Consider the following 9,298-nt stretch of genomic DNA (forward strand, 5'->3'; position numbering starts at 1 on the left):
ACAGCGACGCCTTATCCGGTGACCCCTCGGAAAAAAGTGTGCTTGCGTTGGCAGGATCATCTAAAGTGAAAAAAATACATGTTTTAGTTAAAACCTTAACTTACATCTTGGACGAAGGAAACAAGCAGAAAATTGGATTTTTGACAGACATTTTTACGAAAAAATTTAAATTACAGTGAAAAATTAGCGTATTTTTCAAATACACGACTTCAATAGCACACTTTCGAGGAAAACGCGTTTAAAGATGGCTCAGCTCAGCTCAGATCTCAGCTAGCCTCGAGTGCACAAGCTCTCAAGGCTATTTCTTCAAAACTATTACCCGGACCTACTTGAAAATTTAGGACAATATTTCAGAGGTGTTGTTAAATTTAATAAGACAAAAAAGGTTTGATTTTTGGAAACTAGTAAATTCGTGTAAACCTTTAAACAAATTGCTTTTATTAAAAATTATTAGTAAGAAAAGCTAAGTTAAGGTGGAACCGAACATTTTATGCTCTTGTAATTTGGAAGTATCAAAACCGGGAAAATACTTCCAGGTGTTGACAAAACTTTGTTTAATTTTAAAAAAATTGTTACATAGTAATTTCACATTTATTAATCGACGGAAACCGGGAAGTTATTATAATTATATTTGATATATGTTATTTTGTTAGTACGGAAAGGAATGAAATGCTAAAATACTGTGGAGGAAAAGGTGTTCAATGCAAARATACTGTGGATGKCGTAGCCGGTGTTGGACCGGCCAGGGTTATTTTTTTAAAGCRCGGCCGAAGGCCGCCAGTACAGAAAGGAGTTCTATGCGAAGAACCCTGAACACCCCGGTGTTGGATCGACCAGTTTTTATTTTTTTAGAGCGCGGCCGAAGGCCGCTTGTATGGAAAGGAATGAAATGCTAAAATACTGTGGACGAAAAGGTGTTCAATGCAAAAATACTGTGGAGGAAAAGGTGTTCAATGCGAAAATACTGTGGATGGCGTAGCCGATGTTGGACCGGCCAGGGTTATTTTTTTAAAGTGCGGCCGAAGGCCGCCAGTAGAGAAAGGAGTTCTACGCGAAGAACCCTGAACACCCCGGTGTTGGATCGACCAGGGTTATTTTCTTCAAGCGCGGCCGAAGGCCGCTAGTGCGGAAAGGAATGAAATGCTAAGATACTGTGGAGGAAAAGGTGTTCAATGCTAAAATACTGTGGATGGCGTAGCCGGTGTTGGACCGGCCAAGGTTATTTTTTTAAAGCGGCCGAAGGATAGATGCAATTATATACGTATATACATTGCACTGAAACATTTTGGCTTTCTTTATTTTGATTTCTTGTCCATACAAAAATGTTGGCTGGGTTGCATTGGTTTCAGTTTGTATGGAAAAATGAGCAAAAACACTGATTTTTGGTCATTTTCAAAGGCCTCCCTACAGGTCCATAGAGGATCTAGGGGATCGAGAGGGGGTTTATTAGAAAGTTCGATCCTTCCTCTTTCCAATAAGGGGTCGGGAGGGGGGATAGCCCGACCCTGTTTTTCTCCATAAACGATACTTAACCGGCGCGATACTAAACATTCCCCAAATATTTTATTAATAATACTTATATCCATTTGTACAAGCATTTAACATCAAGTTACAAGATTTTTCAGAAAAATTACAATTTTTTTCTGCAGCAAACTTTATTTCTTAACGCATTGTCAAAATCGAACTTTCCAACGTTCAGCGTTGCCATCAGCAGCCACGTAGGAATACGTCATAGAAAATCTAGGGGCATAAAGAATTTTTGATATTACCTAGGTCGGCTTTTATGTAATATTAGTGAAAGAATCATATTACATTAGAAATAATAATAAATGAGAATAACGACAACCACGCAAACGTTGTAGCCAGATTTTGCTGATATTTTACAAAACATATAGCATATTAATGACCTATCTCAATAATATATGGTGACGGAAAAATACCCTGAACTTGTAATTGAAACACAAAATATTTAATTATTTATCAATTTTTATTTTGTCGCCTTCAAAGTAATCTCCATCAGATGTAATACACTTATGCCAACGATGTTTTCCAGTCCTCGAAAATCTTTTCATAAGCACTTTTTGTAATGGCCTTCAGCTCATTCAGCGTAATTTATTTCGTCTCTTCGATCGACTAAAAAAGGGTTTCATTCCGATGATTGTTGACTTGTTTGCATGTCAAACTCATAAACCCATGTCTCATCGTCAGTTATAAAGCTTTCAATGAATGTATGATCGGAATTCGCAATATTAAACATGTCCAAAGATACCAAGAGCAACAACACGTTGCCATCTCCCTAAGCTTTTTCCGACATTCACATGCAATTTGGTGGGAAATACGTTCTATAAATCGCATCGCATTACTGAGGTGTACCGACTTAAGCAGCTACTGTAAATAAACTGGTTCACAGATCGCGGTCATATTTCTCATAGTAATAAAGATCACTAAATATCATCTACTTCTTCTTCTTAATTGGCGTAGACACAGCTTACTGTCTGTCTTGCTATTCGAACTTCTTCATGGTCGTCATCGATTGGGGAATCGGGTTCGCCTTCTCCTGGCGTTGTGCGTTCACTGCCATTCAGCAGGCTGTAGATGTGTTCTCTCCATAATTTAAATATGCTCTGGGCATCGGTGACTATACCACCTTTGGGGGTTCTACAAGAGTGTGCTCCGGTCTTGAAACCTTATGTAAGCCGCCGCATTTTTTGGTAGAATTTTCGAGCATTACCTCGTCGGCCAGCTTATCAAGCTCTTCGTACTCACGCATTTCGGCCTCATTTTTTTCTGTCTGAAAATTCGTCTCGCTTCCCTCTTCAATTCTCGGTATCTATCCCGCAAGTGTTGTGGTCGATCGTAACGTTGCGAGGTAGGCAGCCTGTTTTCTGTCCGCTGCGATACGGCACTCCTCGTCGTACCAACTGTTCTTACCCTTATACCGAGTTGTTAACGAGTGCGCTCAGAGAGCAAAAGTGCAAGCCGAGTGGAAAATCGTTCGGCTGTCTGTTGTGATTGCAGCTTCTAGACGTCGAACCTTCCTTGTGTTTGATGGCGTGCGTTTTTTGCTGCCCAGAGGTGGGTGCGAATCTTGGCTGCAACAAGATARTGGTCCGAGTCTATGTTAGGACCTCGGAGCGCACGCACATCTAGAACACTGGATACGTGTCTTCCGTCTATCACAACATGCTCGATCTGGTTGGTGGTTTTCCGATCCGGAGACAGCCAGGCAGTTTGATGTATCTTCTTATACTGGAATTTAGGACTATAGATAAACATATTTCGGTGAAGTCGATCAGCCTCAATTAATTTGGGGATATTTCCTCGTGGAAGGCATAAAAGGCATCTTTGGTCATATCGTCCTTCTCTTCCGTCGGGGAGTGGGCGCAAATCAGAGATGTGTTGAAGAACCTCGTGATGATGCGGATTGTTGCTAGATGTTCATTCACCGGAGTGAATGATAGTACTCGGCGACGGAGTCTCTCTCCCACCACGAATCCCGCACCAAATTTGCGCTCCTTTATATGATCACTGTAGTAAATGCCACAAGGCTCTACTCATCTCAGTGCTTGTTCCGTCCATCGAATTTCTTGGACGGCGTTGATGTCAGCCTTCACTCTAAGGAGAACATAAACCAACTGGGCAGCGGCACCTTCCCATTTAAGGGACCGGACATTCCAGGTGCATGCCCTCAATTCGTTGTCCTTATTTCGTTTGCAATGGTCGTCATCAAAGATTGGTCTCTCATCCGAGGCTGGTTGTTCCTTTTCATTCAAAGTGTTTTTTTTAAGTGGCGGGTCCCAAACCCTGCGCACAACCCTATGTAGGGGATATTTCACCTTCTCACTTTAGCTCGCCTTCAAACGGATGTTTTGAGGCTACTCAGAGGATACTTGATCAAAGACCGGAAGTCGTGAGCTGCTTGAGTCACATATAAAAGAATCGTTTCTGGTCACTCACATGTGAATGGGGATCAGAGAACTTTCCTCACTTGCGTGAACTTCTACACATGACTGAATATCCTCCATATCATTTACTAGGGGAATTTAATTACAATTTCCGGGTGCTTACATTATTGTCACAGTCTATATCACGACGAGTGGTATTTAAAAATACTCTGTAACAAAACGGCGATTATTTGTAACGAATTTATAGTTAATAGTTTTAATAAGTTTAAGGATCATTGTGAATTATTAGTTTAAGCACATTATTGTCGTGAATTATCGCAGTGTCCTTTATTCGCGACGTTCGTTTTCGGTGTCCATACTGTTGGAACCCCGATTATAATTCACTCAATTTCCGAACGCCGAAGAGATAGGCTGAGACACTGCGGTAAGTTGATCTTGCAGATCATTGAATATTTGTAATAACCTTTTCTTTATAGAAATAAATTGTTGTTCTTGTACTTGTTACCATATGCACGTGTACGAAATGTATTTGCGCATATATGGGCATGAACACAATTAAATTCGCCAGCCAACGGAATTGAGACATACTCAGAATCAATTAATGTCTCTTCAGGGGTTCACAAGGCCGTCATCTTGTTTCGATTTTGTTTTAACATTGAACAGGGTGTATAAAGTTTGTCACTATTATATAAATGATGAGCATGACGACCTTAATTGGTTTAGCCATGTCCTCTGCCTGTATGTACGCGCACTAATATCTTAGTTTTTGAGATATCGATATGAAATTTCGCTCACGTTAGGTATTAAATTTAAAAATACTTAAACCAAGCAATTTTTTCTTATAAAAAAAAACAATGTACTTATCTATTTACGTATGCATATATAAAAGAGAAAAATTATTTTTTAATAAACTACGAAACGGCTGGTCAAATTTCAATGAAATCTTATGACGATCTTCAGAATGGTCTAAAGAGTTATTCTGTAAAGCTTGGTGAGGATCAGTATTTTTTTAAGTTATGAAATGATAGAGATGCGCATATCTATTTTGATTTTTAAATACACGTATTCTACTGTTTCCTTCTCCTTCTCCCGCCCGAAAGAGTACTTTGAAACCCTCCAGTTTTACTTTTCACAATTAGAACGAAGCAATTCAATGATCGTGGGCAAGGAGGGGTCGTAATTCGTTTAGTTTAATTAACTAATTAATTAATTAGTAAAGATAACGGAGAACACCCTCCAGAAGACTCCCCTCCAACTTTTTCCCTAAATTTCGATCTATCAGTGAAAAGGCTCACTGTACGATTCTCCAGCGGCTTCGCTCCGCCTCCATATCCCTCTCAGGTATGTGCACGGAAAAGAGACAACCAGCAGAAAGTTCCGCAATGCAGTGGGGATGCAATTGAAGTGGTGAAGGTTTTCCAAATGTCCCTGTTTGAGAACGCTCGTATAACCAGTATTCTTGAGTCTTAAATAGCTTTACTGTGTGCTGTTTATGAATTTTCCTTTTACCAAAAGTACCCGGCTGCGGTCAATAGATAGGATTTGGGTAGATACAATAGATCCCTCCTTTCTTTCAGTACAGTAAATAAGTAATAGCAGAAATATTTTAAACTATAAGACAAAAACCACAAACAAAATAAATATAACTATACTGACATACAAGAAACTACATCTATAAATTAAAATTTTCTAATGCAAGCATATTTCTCTATTACTGTTTTAATATTCATACATAAATATATATTTACATTACATTAAAAAACACTACTACTTGACTGTTCTTGCATATTTATAAATAATTGTAAAGAAGTATTAAAAACATAATTTAAATATTATATTGAAATTTAATTTAACATACCGGATGAAAAAGAAGCCATTTTTTTGCAAAATAATTTTAAATTTGTCGCTTTAATAAGAACTTGCTTAAGCACACACAGTTTATTTGCCAAATACGAAATAATTAGCAAAGGGACAAAAAAAAGCAACGGCACTTTGCTTTATAAGTAGCGGTAGTACTTTCCGTTAGAGAACCTTGATGTTAGAGAGGATGTTATACCCTCTATGACATTGCTGCTTCTTCGCGTATGACTTTTGTTTTGCGTCGACATCCTTCGGCCCCGCTTCAAAAAAATAAACCTGTTCGGTCCAAGACGTATACATTTTTTTCCCTCCGTAGAACTAATTTGTGCGGTGTTTTTTTATTGTATATATAATAACCTTTCTTTCAATTTTTGGATGTTAGTTTGTAAAATATATTAATCTGGTAACATTGATTCTTTGACAGTTTTTAACTCATTTGTTATTCTATATTATATAAAATAAAAAAATGTGTACAAACGAATGAGTGACGCGTTAGTGAATATAAAAGTCCAAAATTAATTTAATATCGAGATTACTATGTATGTTTTATATGGAGCTATGTATGTTTTATAAATTTCCTGAATTTCAAAGACTAAATTGTCAACAAAGCAATTTAATATCGCTTAATGAATGTTGAGCCATTTTCGCACGATCTCTGAATCATTTATATATATATTTTTAATACCTTATCCTTAATTTAAGTCCTAGGTAGTAACTGTGCTGCAAAACACATAACTACAAACTAGGATTGTGCTTTAATCGGTGCCACTTTGCTAAATCATGAACTTCACACCCAGAATTAGATGTTGTTTGTACATAACGAAGAGCTTCGACTTTGTTAATAAAGTTTAAATCACCTTTAATCTGCAACCAAATGTTACGAAGATCGAGTGGTAGTGTTACATCGCAATCTAATCGGCGAATCCAACTTTCTTGCATTATTGTTGCTCCACAATCCCCTCCCTCGCTTTATGCGAGTCCATTGCGGCGATGGTGCGTCATTGATATTGACTGGAACCAATTTGGATTTTCGGTTAGGAATGCGTATAATCACGTGTCTCAATAACCCGAAAATATCAAATGTTTTTGAAATAATTAATAAAACATATCGCTTTGTAACTGACTGTATATCTGGTAATTCATAGCGATAAGAAAGGCTGTCAGCTAAAGGTTTCTATGACGTTCCTAAACTTTGGTAATTTTTTTTTTTTTCAATTCATATAATTACATTTTCATTATAAGAAGCGTCAGATAATTGTGTAGAATTCAAGTGTCATTTAGTAAGAGAAAGACCATGAGAACTTCTTGTTTAGTTTTTGTAAGTTTTCAATGCTATCTGCCCCAGTTAACAAGTCGTCAACACAAAAAATTTCACGATGATAGAGGAAATCCAGTTTTATCGACAGTTTTATTACAGTTTTAAGTTGAAACAACTGCAATGGATCATGAGGTTCGTTTCTCCACAAAATGAGTTCATGTCGTTCATTTTGTTCGTCAATCAAAAATTGCCGATACATTTTTGATAATAATGTAATGATTAGTTGTGGTTGAATCGGTGCTCCAACCATGAGTATTTCATTTAATGAATGATCAGAAGTGGTGCGCGCAGTGGCGTTGAATACAACTCGAAGCCTGGTTGTAGTACTTTGCGGACGGAGTACACAATGTCGTGGAATTTATAGAGCGAGATATTGAAATCAAAGTTTTTTATAGTAAAGATGTGCCCGAATTCAATATATTATTTAATGTACGCCGCATACTTGTTTTTTAGTAGTTTATTGTTAGATAGACTTCGTTCAAAAGAGAGAAAGCTCTTACGCAGAAAGAGCTGCGTAATATTATATTATCGGAGAAACCTTGAATGGTAACCGTACTTATACACGTCCACCACTTTTCACTTGAACGTTTTCAATGAAATGGTTTTTGCATAAACGGTCTTCTTCGGACAATGTTGTTGTCTTTTCATTGAAATTTTCAATTTCACAAAAACTTGAAGAATCGAATCGATATTGCAAATGGATGGGCGGAAATTTGAAAGATTTTCGAAATTACCACCTTCAATCCAACATAATTTCCTGTTTTGAAAGCGTGGTAAGCCGTTTCCAATTGGAACTGTTCCTTCTTGAAGGCTCTTAAAAATACTTCTGCATTGAGCAATAAATCTATACGTTGCGGTTTGTAAAAGTATGGATCCGCAAGCTGTAGGTTTTCGGGAATATTCCATTTACAAATATTGATAAAACTATTACTAATTTGTGGTGTAATCGCTTTAGTTATAACGAATTCCGACATACAGGTAAAATCTCAAATACGGGATTTGATTTTCGCATTTACTGCATACTTTGAATTAGAACGCATATATTTGAAATTTGCTGATATGAGAAAAACCTTTTAAGCTGCAATCTCTTCGCTGTTCCTTCGGTGATGAAATTTAATTCCGAACATGAATCCAATAACGCGCTAGCGCCTGCATCACTTCAAATTTACCTTGTATGTAGATTAAGGTTGTCGGAATTATCGCTCTTTTACGAGTACATGCGATAAGTGAAACTGATGGATTGGTTGGTGACTGACGCGATGGATTCGGCGAAGTAGATGGTACATCTGTTTGGCCTTTCCCTTTAAGCTCTAACCACCTTTTTGTAAACGAATAATTTATAGTTTCAACGGTGGCGAAATGAAGATGTGAGTGGTGTGATTGATGACATACACGGCAATGATATTTTGATGGGCATTTAGATCCGTTGTGTCCTTTGCGTAAACGATTGATGCAAGCTCATTGCTTCACTCAATCAAAACGCATCGTAGCTGATAACTGTAGAAATGAAAGACAACTGTTTAGGCTGTGTACATTATTGCAATGAATACAGTTCGACATCGCATTAACGAATGAATTTGAATTTTTCTTACCGTCTAACTTGCAATCTCGTTATGTTACCATTGATTTTTTATACGCTTTTATTAGCTTCACTTGTATGTATGTAAGTATGTATGTATGTATGTAAGTATGTTTGTAACTTTTTTAAGTGGTACTGAAACGTAGAATATTTAAGCGACACTGTAGGCGACAGTAAGTTTAAGCAGCTCACCAAAAATATGCAACATCTATRTAAAACTAGTTTTGGCGACATTTGAGTAGCATATGTACATATATACTGAAATATACACATGTATATCCTTAACGAAAGTATACTTTATATAGGTATACTTATGTATATATGTAAGTACAGCCGCGCACCAGAAGAAATAATATCAAATAAGGCAAAAATTTTGTAGTAAAAAAAAATTTCAGATACTAGTTTTCAAAATGCCTCCGAGAAGCAACTGCAGTAGAAAGCTCATTTATTTTAACTTTGGCTGGCATGTCCATCTGAGCTTTTTAAAAATTGTCACCGAATCTAWTGGCGGAGAATACGATTTAAGTTATATKCKTTTATATTTCACAATATTGGTAAATCTCATAGAAGAAAAAATAGATTCTTTCAATATAAAATAAGAATTCATAAAAATTTTAAATACACAAAGAAATATTC

This window comes from Bactrocera latifrons, unplaced genomic scaffold, assembly GCF_001853355.1.
Source record: "Bactrocera latifrons isolate USDA-ARS-PBARC rearing strain unplaced genomic scaffold, ASM185335v1 scaffold_470, whole genome shotgun sequence".
Lineage (NCBI taxonomy): Eukaryota > Metazoa > Arthropoda > Insecta > Diptera > Tephritidae > Bactrocera > Bactrocera latifrons.